This window comes from Bos indicus x Bos taurus, chromosome 5 (genome assembly GCF_003369695.1).
Source record: "Bos indicus x Bos taurus breed Angus x Brahman F1 hybrid chromosome 5, Bos_hybrid_MaternalHap_v2.0, whole genome shotgun sequence".
NCBI lineage: Eukaryota > Metazoa > Chordata > Mammalia > Artiodactyla > Bovidae > Bos > Bos indicus x Bos taurus.
In genome coordinates this window covers 111,206,758-111,220,606 of record NC_040080.1, presented here as the reverse complement: position 1 = coordinate 111,220,606, position 13,849 = coordinate 111,206,758, and the positions used below count along the sequence as shown (strand labels likewise).

Here is a 13,849-nt window from a genome sequence, read left to right as displayed (position 1 = left end):
AATGAAATTACTGTAAAAAGTAAAAACAAGAGAAATAATTTCAAATATCAACTATGTCAGCTGAGCAGACATTTGGAGGATAATTCTAACTAGCTTCAATCAATTCTGTATTATTCCATTTTTTATATGTGCATTTTATTAAGAATGATGCACAAAATATTCTATGTGCATTCTATTGGGGATGTCAATTAAGATTTATTTTTAAAGTTGTTTATAATGTCAATAGAGTCTTAAGAAATGCCCACATAATAGTTGCTAGGAGAGAGGCTAAAATGCCTATTAGATGGCCTTGGAAATTTCTATAATATCTGTAATACCTAATTATGTATAGATCCAGGTTGTTCATACTTAATATACAAATAACTGCTAGAATTAGAATGGTTTGACTAATACATACTATTAAGGGGATATATTTTAACCCTTTTCTTAAGAAGTTGTTTATAATAAGAGCATTTTTAGGTGATGTATTTAATCCAAAATCTTCAACATCTCACCATTAAGTTCTCATTAATAGTTAATGTCATTTTGTTACATTAAAACAAAAGATCCTCTACATCCAGTACACACTTTTTCTCCTACTATGTTGTGTACATACTTACACATGTTTGCATGTAGCTGCGGGGGAGGTGGGCAGTACATGGAGCTGGGCCTGGAAGGACCTGCAGTGTACTTGCAACATTTTTCCAGTTCCTTAGTCAACATCTTTCAACACTTTACTTATATCTTTTTTCTCTCCAACATATACACATCACTGTCTTCCTTCAAAAAAAAAAAAAAAACTACTGATTTCAGGGGAAGGATTGTATGCTTGAAACCATGTAGTGGTAGAAATTTCTAAAAAGGGTTTTTATATTCTTTCTATTCACAGAAAACTTAAACAGATACTTCAAATCCCAGTTTCTAGCACAAATCATAAAAATTATACAAAGGACATGATACTCATGATTTTATATACACGATTTCTGTCTCCATCTGCTAAGCCTGTGACATACCTAAGTCTTGCTGTTTAACAAACTCCTAAGGAACTCATTTTTGAATGCTATTAGGGATGTGTATTCATGCTACCTGAAATCTAGTTATACCATGTTTATAAAAAATATTTAATAAATCAAATTATCCCATTTGTCCCATTATTCTCCATGACTGTCTACTTGCAACAGAATTGTGTAAATAGGTTATTCTCATTCACATTTCACACCCTGGCAAGAAATTAAGGTATGGAAATATCAGTCCTGGCTCAAGCCATATTTTCAATAAATTATAGAATATGTTATAGCAACACATCTTTCAACAACACAATAGTCAACCATAGTTCTGTATAAAGATGCTGAACTGATGATACCCCACTATAAAAATTCTAGTACAAGGTATTTATACTTTTCCCAGTAATGTGTCCTCTGATAGATCTAGTAAGTCCTACATTAAATTAGACAGCCCATGGAAATGAAGAACATTTTTAGCACACTTAAATAATGTAAAATACTGCCATTTGCTAAATGCTTGATAAGAGTCAGACACTGTGCTACACTATTCTCTGTAGCACAGAGAATAGCTGGTCTAATCCTCACAGCATTCCTGTGGGAAAATAAGCACTCTCATCATTTTGCAGATGAGGAAGCTAAAACTTTAAGAACTTAAGTAACTGTTCACTATTATGGAGACAGAGCTGGAAGCCACGCTCATCTGGCTCTGTGATCGTCATTCCACCTGCACCCCAGCTTCGTGTTTATATTCAGGTTTCCTGTGCTATCTCACCACACAATGCTGCCACCTCATCTTCATGGTTGAAGAGTTTCAAGTCTCACTTCCAGCACGTATCATGGGACACAATTCTAAATGTAACTCTGGAAGTTTCCAAGGATATTTAGCTTGATTGCCAAACTCTTTAAGTTGAATTCAGTCTTTCATGGGCTTCACTCAAGCCGTCCAGTGCAAATTATGTCACCTGGAGCAAGGTGATAGTCGTTACTTTCAAGATCAGTTACAGCCCCTAGGCACAGAGGTTAAACAGTTGTATTCTATCAGGAGGGTGTGTTATTATAGAATCTCCAGGGATAGTGGTTAAAAATGCGGGTGCCCAGACCCACCCCAGTGATTCTGACTCTGCATCTCTGGGAGAGAGACTCAGGTATCTGCATATAACAACTCCTGGTTATTCTGATGCAAAGTCTTGAAGAATCACCCTCTAAGAAACACCAACTTCACAATATATAACACAAAACAAAGGACAAAAGTGTTTTTTGAAAACAAACAGTAAAAGAAGTTTTCAGGAGGGGATGTATGTATACCGATGGCTGATTCATGTTGAGGTTGGACAGAAAACAGCAAAATTCTATAAAGCAAGTATCCTTCAATAAAAAAATAAATTGAAAAGAAAATTCCTTCCCAGTTCTGAAATGTGTACATCGGAGGACACTGGAATCAGTGCTCAGAAATTTTGGAAAGCCCCCTAAGAATGCAAAACTCTAGTTTAATAAAGAATGAGACAGTCCATAGGTCATTAACTCCAAAGCATGTATTAGGATGATTGCCAAGAGCTAACATGGCCCATTTTCATTGTTTTCTAAATGTGGAAAAGATGTTGCCAAGAGCAAAGAAAAGATATTATCTTTTATAACCACTGAAAATAGAATCTTTAGCTGATCCCCCAACAGTTTTGAGTAGACAGTAAGAATTACACATGATTACACCAGTCAGGAAAATGAGGGAAAGAAATAGATGGATTTATTTTTATCTGGGGTGGCTGATTTGTTGTGATAAGAAGTCAAGGAATCTTAAAATACCAAGAAGCTCAAAACTTCCTGCTAGGTTTGGGAGACAATGGGCCAAATGCTACATGTCATGAATAAAAACGAGGCCATCACTACAGCAATTTTGTAAGCTATGTGGCAAATATCAATCCACTGTTGAAAGCTCTGCAATTTGTATACACTGTAAATTCTTCTCCAAATGTGCCACATCCACACCACATGATCAGCATGTGTCACCGCAGAAATAATGCTCTTTGGAGAATGAGTGGGGATCAGCAGACATGAGACATAACAATATGCTATTAATCATGTTTGTTTCTCCATAAAAGGAACCGTTTAGATATTGTTTCATGAGACTATCTCCATGGCTGCCACATTCTCAATCTTTTTAAAAATGTACGTTTGAAATACCCAAAATAGGCAAGTTTCCATGGGGATGCACTTGTGGACAGCAATTTGAAAAACAAATAGTTACAAACCATTTTCTAAAACATCCCTTTGTCTTTCTCACATATCTATAAAAACCACATCGCTTTTCGCCATTGCGGGAAAACTACATGCAATAGGAAAATGATGATATAGAATAATGATATAGAGCCCATAATTTATAGTAAAGCTATCAGCTGCACAAAGATTTTAAGAACACAGCAAATAATGCTGACTGTTAATACATAAGTGAGAATATATTCACAACTTACAGCAAATGAAGACCGGAAGATGGAGGGTAATTCTTTACTCCCCACATGACCCTACTTGTAACATACAATGTACTTGAAGTATTTGAAGTATAAAGAAGAAAAAGAGTAGAGAAAGAATATCAAGAGAGGCAAACCTATGTAAGTTGGTTTAATGATGCACATAAAATATGTATGTACATATATGTTTATCTGATGTACATAAATGAGTCAGTTTAGTCAAGATTGGTCTCTCCAGTTAAAGAAATCTGAGGATATCTAGTTTGACCCTGTCCGGAGAGACAATCCTGAAAGCACTTCTTTAGACATCTGTCAGTCTCCATCCTTCCCCACCCCATCCCTCTCTGATACGGGAATTCTCCAGGCCAAAGTACTGGAGTGGGTAGCCGTTCCCTTCTCCAGGGGATCTTCCAAACCCATGGATGGAACCCAGGTCTCCTGCACTGCAGGCAGACGCCTCACCAGCTGAGCCACCAGGGAAGCCCTCGCCGACACTGACCCTCGGCCACACCGTGCCATCTCTGTGTTGTCAGGTAACGTGTCTGCGTCTGGGAGCGTGAGGGGCAGAAACAACCGCCATGCCAATGTGTCCCCTCTCTCTGACTAAACTGAAAGCTCTAGCAGGGGCTGACCGGAGAAGCAATATTATCTGCAGTTCACACTCATGCACTACATCTGGTCACATGTATTATTTAAAATCAGACAGATACATGAACTGTTGACATAGCCCAGATGGCTGGGTGATAAGGACCTAGTAAATGCCAGGGGTCTATAGCTAGGTATTAACATGAATTGTATATAATAGAAGAGTCTGCAGCATGATTCAGTATCCAAATATGAACCCATTTAAACTCAAGATCAATACCTATCAGAAATTAATGACATATAACTCACCCTTTATTCTAACATCTCCTATCAGAGTTAATATTTTTCACAATTATTACATTTAAAGATGCTTGACTATTGGGATAGGAATCGATCTGTTTGGCATATGCCAAAGAAAACTTGTTTCAGCCCACATCAATAAACTGTAATACCTAACTAGACTTAATCAAAACAGATTTCTACTGCATCATTTTAAAACAGATGATATATTTTTCCTCTTATTCAAATGCTAAAACACCTGGACCATAAATTTCATCTTACCAATGACATATCTACACAATGGAGCTGTTTTGCTGTTGAGTGTATTTAGTTATTAAATGGATTAGCCTGTCTACATTAAATTACCTCCGTAATTATCAGTAGAATTAAGATTCAATAGATTAATTTCATGATAACTCTAATGTTTAAAAACTATTTACACACCACTCAGTTTTTTTATAGGAGACAGCAATGGCACCCCACTCCAGTACTCTTGCCTGGTAATCCCGTGGAGCCTGGTAGGCTGCAGTCCATGGGTTGCTAAGAGTCGGACACGACTGAGCAACTTCACTTTCACTTTTCACTTTCCTGCTTTGGAGAAGGAAATGGCAACCCACTCCAGTGTTCTCACCTGGAGAATCCCAGGGATGGAGGAGCCTGGTGGGCTGCCATCTATGGGGTCGCACAGAGTCGGACACGACTGAAGCGACTTAGCAGCAGCAGCAGCAGTTTTTTATAGCATTTCTTAATGCCAAGATTATTTTAAAAGACCTAATACAAAATAGGCATTAAACACAGTTGTCAAACTGAGTAGACAGGAAAAAGATGTAGAGAAGACTAGTTATAGAAAAGACATCAATCAATCATGTCTATACTACAAAAGTTCCTCTGAATGGGTTAGTTGTTTAATTAGTGAAGCAGAGAGCTTCACATTTATTATAGACTTCAAAAGTAATCTTTAATTCATGAAGTGAAAGAAATTTCTTCTCCTATGTATAGTATACACTTTACTCAATATAATGAAAGGAGAAAAGATACAGGAAACATACCAATGGGGAGGAAAACAATTTACGTTGATGCATATCATATCAAAAATAAAATAACTTTTGGTAAACTTGATTTTTGTTACTATGCCACACTTAGTAAAGAAAGCAAGTATCCGGGTTTTCCTAAATTAATCCTTAGTCCTAAATTCAAGGAGACTTTTATAGTCTACCCAGTCAACCATTGATAATCTTTGTTATATTATGGCTGCAAAATACTCAATACTTCGTACACTAAATTGGTTACTATATCTAGGAATATAATTTATAATCATATCTATACCAAATCTTTTAATACTTTAGAAAGTGAGGTATTTATTATGTCTAACACTTCATAGGATCTAAAGATTTCCAGGTAACAGTAAAGAATCTCTGTAATGGTGGCTAGGTTACCCTACTAGAGGAAGGTTGGTTGATGTGATTTCTGCCCTAAATTGATACTTGCTGTTTTTTTTTTTTTTTACTTAAATACATGATAGGAGGATATATTTGATCATTTTATAGCATTTTAAAGTAAAGATTAAATATCTAAATATTAAGCTATTATTCCAGTCTTTCTCAATCCTTTACGTACATAGCCACCTTAGATTTTTAAAATGTAGATACCCAGTCTCACTGGCTAAAGGTCACGGGAAGCAATGACTTTAATTTCCCCAGTTGATACTAATCTTATACAAAATGAAATTAAATTCTTTTTCTGATTGAGAATGAGATAGAGCTCAAAGAATAGAAGTTTTATGAATTCATATATATCCAGGCTAAGAGATATAATCACAGATTGAATGGAGAAAATTGTAGCTCAAATACTTTGTGTGGCTTGATCAAAAACTAGTATTTTTCAGACAGTCTGTGTCAAATACTTACTGAGCATTTATTTAGTGGCAGGCACTATCATAGAGATACAGGGATTAGACAAGTTAACATGATCATTCACCCACAAGGACTTACTTCTAGTAGGGAGAGATAAGAAGAATTAAACGAAACCAAAGAAAAGTAAGATAATTTGTGATACCATTAAATGCTAAGGAAACAGCCTACAGAATAATTTAGAAGGTGACTGCAGAGGGCTGACCGCTCTGGCGAACAGAGACGTTTGAAACTCTGGAAGAAAGTTTTCCAAGCAACAAGGAAAGTGCCAAGTTCCTGAGATGGGAAGGAATGCTGTATATTTGAGGACTATCTGGAAGGCTGGTGTGACTGGACCTTGGCACCCCCCTGAGAGCACGAAGGGAATTAAGTCTGAGAGGCAGGCAGGAGCCAGTTCTTGCAGGAGCTACGAAACTTTGGGACAGTGTTTGCTTGCATCCCGTGGCACTGGGGAGCTGGCCACAAAAGGGTTCTCGAGGAAAAGAGGACAGTGGGGAGACCTGCAATGTTGAACATTGCTCTGCTTGCTACTGAGGAAAGGGTCTGCAGAAAGGCGGTGTCCTTCCTTCCTCCCTGCAGTAAGATGACGATGGCCTGGTACTAGGGAGGTTCCAGTTGGTCCTCCAAACATCTCAAGTAATGGTTTTCTTCATCATTATTTTAGATCAAATACACCATTGTCTTAAATCTTCAACATGAGGTAGGGTGGGGGATATGATTCGTAGAGAAATATATCAGGATGGTTTATATGTTATATCAGGATCTTTTTATACATCTATGTGATGTTATAATCCCAACAGTTTCCAATATAGGAAAAACCTACACAGTATTTTCCATTAGCAACTGTAAATTCTATATGACGATGTAGAATTGAAATCTCTCAAGTCTGGGGGTCTCGGAAAATCACGGTGAATTTTTTAACCTTATAACTGGATGAGGTCAAGTTACCTTAATACTGCAAACATTAGATGCTGAGTTGCTGTTTAAAGTTGAAAGTTGACCTAATTGATTTCTAAATACAAAGTATTTTCCCTGTTACTATCAATTGTATTCCATTTGTCATTTATTATGCCTCAGAAAGCAATCACTATGCAAGGTCAGTCTGACCCGCAGAACAGGAGAACCGGGGGATAGCAGGGCCCTTGCTACAACAGAGGCTGAGCTCCTCTGAACTAGCAGGGGAAATCTGTTCAAATGTTACTGAGGGAATTTCACACTTTAGGTGGATAGAATACTAAGAACTACACTCCAAGTTCACAGCAATCATTATCTTGTATTCAATAATAGATGTGGCTTTTCAGCAAGTACTGTCTTAAAAAAACCATTTGTGTTACGGTGTTCAATTCTTAACTTGCCTCTTAACTCATCCTGGCTTTGTATTGTCAGCCAACTTAACAATTTTCCTTGTGACAGGGATCAAAAGCACATATGTCTTAATGCCTTATTTATGGTGCAATGTGATAGGGGACAGTACATATCCACTGAACAAAATATCTAATGAAATGTGGTCCCTCTACTCCAGAAGCCAAGAATAAAACAGATTTTAAAACATGATTGCATCGATGTTAATGTATGTTATAAATCAGCATGTGTAAAGTTTCATCAATAACAAATTTATCAAAACACAAATAGGATTTATGGACGAGAAAAGTTTTCTGGGAGAACTTATCTAAATTAATATTTCCAAAAAAAAAAGGTATAAGTATATAGGATGGGCATGTTTTATAAACAGTGGAGTTTGAATAGAAGGGATAACTTGATATTGGAAGAGTCAGAAAGGCAATTTTTTATGTTTCACAGTGATTCCCTTCATATTTCTGTCACAGCCCTTTTAGCTGGTCTCTCTCCAGACCTTTACTACAAACCACCGTCCAGCTCATCATGTAGATTAAGCCATGGTAGGCTGTGTTTCTGCCTACCTACTCAGTGCTGGCAACATCAGCACACAGTCCAGTACCACCAAGATTGGTCTCCTTTGAAATCTTGCAAACCCAGAATCTTATAATTTCAAAGATATTTCTTGTCTTAGGGGATTAGGATAGGACAGAAATAGAAGAAATATTGATCCTTTCTTTAATCTTTTTAGAAGTATTTTTGATATTGTTATCTTTTAAGTGAATTTTGTCATAGGACATTGAAACAAGTGATCTGTGGTTATCTGAATAATTTTTGGCTTTTTAAAAATTCAATTATTGTCTTCAGGAGATAATTTCAAAGAAAATAAGATAAAAAATAAAGTAAAAATTCAGATGTAACGTTATATTTAGAAGGTGTATTTTGTCTAGAATTAAAGTGTTCAACTATATTGCCAGGAAGGGAAAAACCTTCACTGGCTTTATTTCTGATAACCAGACAGTTCCTAGTATTGCACTTATCTTCCATTACATACCAGGAGAGAAATAAATTAAGTCTTAGCAAGCACATTTGATGATTGCTGATGATTTGTTTTTAAAGGCACCTTTTCACGTATAGATAAGTAAAGACTAAAATTCTCAGGTAGTAGATATTACAGAGTAGAGAAGTGGTTCTCAAACTTGGGCGTTAATTCAGAATCATCTGGCGATCTGGTTAAAATACAGATTGCTGGTCCCAACACCCAACCACAGCGCTCTGGAGTGGAGCTCAAGAATTTGCATTTCACACAAGTCTCCCAGCAGATGCTGGTGTTGACAGTAATGAGAACCAATGAAATAAAGGATGTTTGCCCTCCCTCTGCTTTTCTTGAGGAATACATTTTAAGCTAATTATTATATCCAAAAGAACAAGGTCTTAAGAGAAGCTTTACCTTTCGCCACATTTACGTACAGCCGGACAAACCACAATGACTCAAATGAAAGCAAAGAGTTCGAGTACCCTCCTCTCTAAAGCCAAGATGAGTGGAACATACCTAGTCCCCCACCTTCCCTCCTATTCTTGAGCCTCACTTCAAACACACTAGTAAGACCTTCCATCGTCTTCAGAGTCCCCACTCTAACCTCCTTCCCCTAGGCCTGATCCTCCTTAAGGTTTCCAGACACAGTGTGACATGGGAGAGAGACGCAGGCCTGGGGACCTGAGGCAAAGAACCCAGCTGAGCCATGACTTCCCCATCGCAACAAACAGCTACACCTCCTGGCTATCATTGATGATCTAAATGAAATGCTACATATCCAGAAGCAAGCATGATGCCCAGCACACAGGAGACTCCTGCTGCCTGCAAAACAAGTTTCCTTTCCTTCCTTCTAGAACTTCTGGGCCATTCCACATCATTACATTAATCCCCTTACCAACTGTACTTTGTACAGAGTGTGCCGGGCAAAAAGTACCAGAGTGAAGATGGGAGGCAGGGTTTTCAATTTTTCACAAAGCAAAGAAACACACAGAGGATAGGTGCTTGCAGGAAGGTCAGGGCCAGAAATCAGGGCTCTGGAACTTCGAGGCCATTTTCATCACCTCGGTACAGCTTATCTGCAGGTAACCAGGCCATCTGACAGGTGACCATCTAATGCTCGAGACCAGGTTTGAGACCAAAGGCACAGTGTGGAAAGGCAGGTGCCACTTATCCACCTTTCCTAACTCACTGTTGTCCGCGTCACTGCCGTGCAGCTGTAGAACACCCCAGTGTATTTGGGTTTTGTGAAGCCCATTCGCGAACCCAGAAGAGCCTCTAAGCCAAAAGTAGGACTTCCTTATATGTTCATCCACCCCTTTAGACGACATCATAATAATCTAGGGATGCATGCCATCACCCCAGCACGTCTGAGAAGCACCACGGTAGCAGTTAGGGACATGTCACCTGGGTGCCAGCCCTAACAACGTGACCTTCAGTAAACCTCTTCAGTTTCTTGTGTCTGTTACCACGTCTAGAAGATGGTTCTAATGCCGCTTGGCTCATCTGCTTTGTATTGTTATTATACTGTATCAAAATGCTTTAAGAAGTCAAACATAAGCAAATGTAACACTGGTGGTTAGCTTGAAAGAACTCTGTTAACTAGCAGTCAATTATCAGTTTCCATATAGACCACATATCAAGAATTGCTATAATATTCCTGTAACAGTTTCACTTGACATTCATGAAGCTAGTAATATAAATCTCCTGATGATAAAGCCTGTGGGGGGAAAAACCCAGGGTGGCCCATCCTTCCACTCCAGAATGCCTGTCTTTTCCAAGTGCCTTTGCCGTCTAGGAGAGTCCTGTGAGAAGCATTTTACTCTTCAATTGTATTTTGCTCCTCAGGAGGAGATTACCTCATGGAAGCTAGACATTAAAAATAATTACATCGTAAAAAAATAAAAATAATAATGAAGTCGCAAGCTTTTTAGGAAGAAAGAAAAAGGTGGACTAGTACATACTCACAGCACTGTTTGCAGACGAGTGCTGTGGCACTATCAGAAGCACCAAGCCCTTCAGAGAACCCTCTGACACTGACTGACCCTCCAGCTTGGGTCGTTCGAGCCCTCGCGAGCTCAGAGAGTAAGCATTCCTCGCATGGAAAGCGTCCACAACCGCTACACACAGCCCCCGCAGGGACCAGCTTCTGGGCAGCCTCAAGACCGCGCCTCCCGCAAGCTGCCGTACCACACTTGACCAGCAGGTGCCGCCATCTCAACACGTTGTGAGCTTTCCTTCCAGCCTCAGCTCAAGCTCAGGGTTTCCAGCTTTGGGAGATAAAGCCTGGGTTTCAAGTTTGAGCCATTCTGAAAGCTCTAATTTCTGTTCACGAGGCAAACTTGAAAACAAGGCAGCCCAAGAAACACCCCTCTAGGATGGGCAGCCTCAAAAGGCAGATTTTCACAGGTGTCTCCTCTGTGCTGCAAACTTAAATATCCCCCTAAGTTCAATCACATGGATGCCGGAGGCAGGGGAAAAAAACCACAATAGAAGATGAGACACGCAAGCTCAGTAAAGCTTATGGCTCCGCAAGGGCTGTTTTGATGTAGACATCTCTGTGAAAGCTCATTAAATCCTCAGTGTGTGAGGCAGGACTTAGGGAAAAGTCAAAATGAAGGTAATAAGATACCATAGCCACTCATGCTGACACATTTGTAAAGCATTCTGAATACTCCAAGGAAATTCCACGTGACTCCCCTGCATATTAAGGGCCTGAATTAGCCCTTGCAGTTAAACCACAGTCCCAAGCAGCAGTCAGACTTGGGGGAGAGTTTTTTTTATAACACTGACCACAAAAAAGACTATTAAAAAAGCAACGCAAAGTATGGTCCCCATGACGGAGGGCCCGTTAGGTTCTCTTCTTGAGCACACAGCAATCCCCATACATCATAAATCTTCAACATATCCGAACAGACGATCATAAAAAGCGATAGGGGATAGGTAGACACAGGGAAAGCCAGCAAGCTCCATTTTCCTAGTGCTTTATGTATCCCGAAAAATACTCCTACGAAAAGATTCACCCTCAGTCTTCAACCAGAACTTGAATGCGAGTGAAACCTTGTATGAAGGTACTCCAGAGCAGCGGTCCCCAACCTTTTTGGCACCAGGGACCAGTTTCGTGGAAGGCAATTTTTCTAAGGACGGTGGGTGGGAGGGGAGGGGATGGTTCAGGCAGTAATGTGAGTGATGGAGAGCTTAGCTTGCTCGCCTACTTGCTTGCCTGCTGCTTACCTCCTGCTGTGTGGCCTGGTTCCTAACAGGCTGGTACCAAGGGTTGCAGACCTCTGCTCCAGAGGAACAGAACCAGTAGGATGGATACGTGTGTGTAAAGAGAAAGAAAATTTAAGTAACTGACTCACAGGAAATTTTCAAGGTTGTCAGGGTAGGCAGGACGCTGGAGAACCAGGGCAGAGTTGATGCTGCAGCTCAAAAATCCGCAGGCAGTCTGTGGGCAGAATTCCCTCCTCCTTGGGAAAGGCCAGGGCCGCCCAGGGGGCTCAGTGATAAAGAACCCGCCTGCCAGTGCAAGAGACACAGGAGACACGGGGTCAGTCTCCGGGCCTAAGAAGATCCCCTGCAGGAGGAAACGGCAACCCCCTCCAGTATTCTTGCTTGAGAAAGACCACGGACAAAGGAACCTGGCAGACTATAGTCCGTGGGCTTGCGAAGGGTCAGACGTGAACTGAACACAACGCAGGCGCTCAGCACAGGTCAGCGTTTCTCTATGATGGCCTTCGATTGGATGAGGCCCACCCTTGTTTTAATCTTAGTTCCCTATTTAAAGACCCCATCACCAAATACAGTCACATTCTGGGGTACTACTAGGGGTTAAGTCCTCAACAATATGAACTGGGGGAACCTAATTCAGCCCATAACAGGCCCAAATGACTATGGTTATGATCCAGAGATGAAGAAATAAAGAGGTGGGAAGAGGCTGATAAAAAACATGTGTGAGTCTCAAACTGTGGTCCCAGGCCCAGCAGCATCAACAACAGCTAGAAGTTGTTAGAGAGGCAAATCCTCAGACCCCACCCAGTATCTACTGCATCTGTGAGTGGGGCTCAGCAATTTGTTTTTAGTAAGCCCACCAGAAAGGCTGCCATTTGGGAATAACAATTGTAGAAGTTTCTTGATTACAGGAACCACGCCACCTGAGAAATTTTCCAACCAGTGTGTCTGAAAATGTTGTTTAATCCGTATGTTTTCTTTAAATATATGAAGCTGAGTCGTATTTTATAAATGGGCCTCAGAATCCATTTTACTCTTAAAATTGGAACTAAGCCAGACCTCCAAGGATAAGCAAGATAACAACACTGCAAAGGGACTTCACCTCTGAGTACAGATCTTACAGGGTAAAAGCAAAACTATGGGTCCCAATAAAGCTAATTTATCAAATACAGGAGCAGTCTCATAGCCCTCTGTCTGGTTGGAGGCCTTACATTGCCTATGAAATTCCCATGAATGGCAGGCTAAATTATAATGGTTGATCTTCATAAAATTCATTCTACTCTCCTTAAAAAATGAAACCCTAGAAATAGTACTGTTAAGTGGTCACTTCTGAGCAAGAATCAAATTTATACTATGCTACATGCAAACGAGCTAAGTTGCCTCAGTCATATCGGACTCTCTGACAACCTGGTGGACTGTAGCCCACCAGGCTCTTCTGTCCATGGGATTCTCCAGGCAAGAATACTGGAGTGAGTAAGCCATTCCCCTCTCCAGGAGATCTTCCTGACCCAGGGATCGAACCCACGTCTCCTGTGGCTCCTTCATTGCAGGCAGATTCTTTATTGCTGAGCCACCAGGGAAGCCCATATTATGCTACACTTGGCCCCAAAACATACTCTATACCCTCATAGCATTAGCCTCTGCAGATATTCTGGCCATGCGTCTCACCAGATCCTTTAAGAATCTACGCTACAGCCTCAGGAGCAAAAAAGCTGAATTCATCTGTGAGTTATTTCCAAGCCTCGGTGGATGGTGAGATATACAACCAGAATTCACATAAGCGATTTATCTGGACAGGTCAGCTTCATCTGAGGCTCCTTTGATGACTGCTCCTGAAATCAGGAGCGGACCCGATTTTCTGTGCTCCCTCGCCTCTCTTGCACGTGGCCGGCACAGAGGTTTCCGTTGCAGTGATGGGTCACGCAAGACAGTCAGAGTAGATGCACCTTGCCGTCTTCCTTGCCTCCATCTTTGACCACGTCTCCACCTCGCAGACCTCTTCTTCCCGCTCCCTCTTCCTGCAAACAATAG

At 40.4% G+C, this 13,849-nt stretch overlaps 1 protein-coding gene across 3 annotated transcripts in view; it reads left to right on the top strand.

The window, feature by feature from the left end:
• Nucleotides 1-13,849, top strand: part of SYT1 (synaptotagmin 1) — a 606,041-nt gene that overhangs the window by 541,839 nt on the left and 50,353 nt on the right. The window lies entirely within an intron of this gene.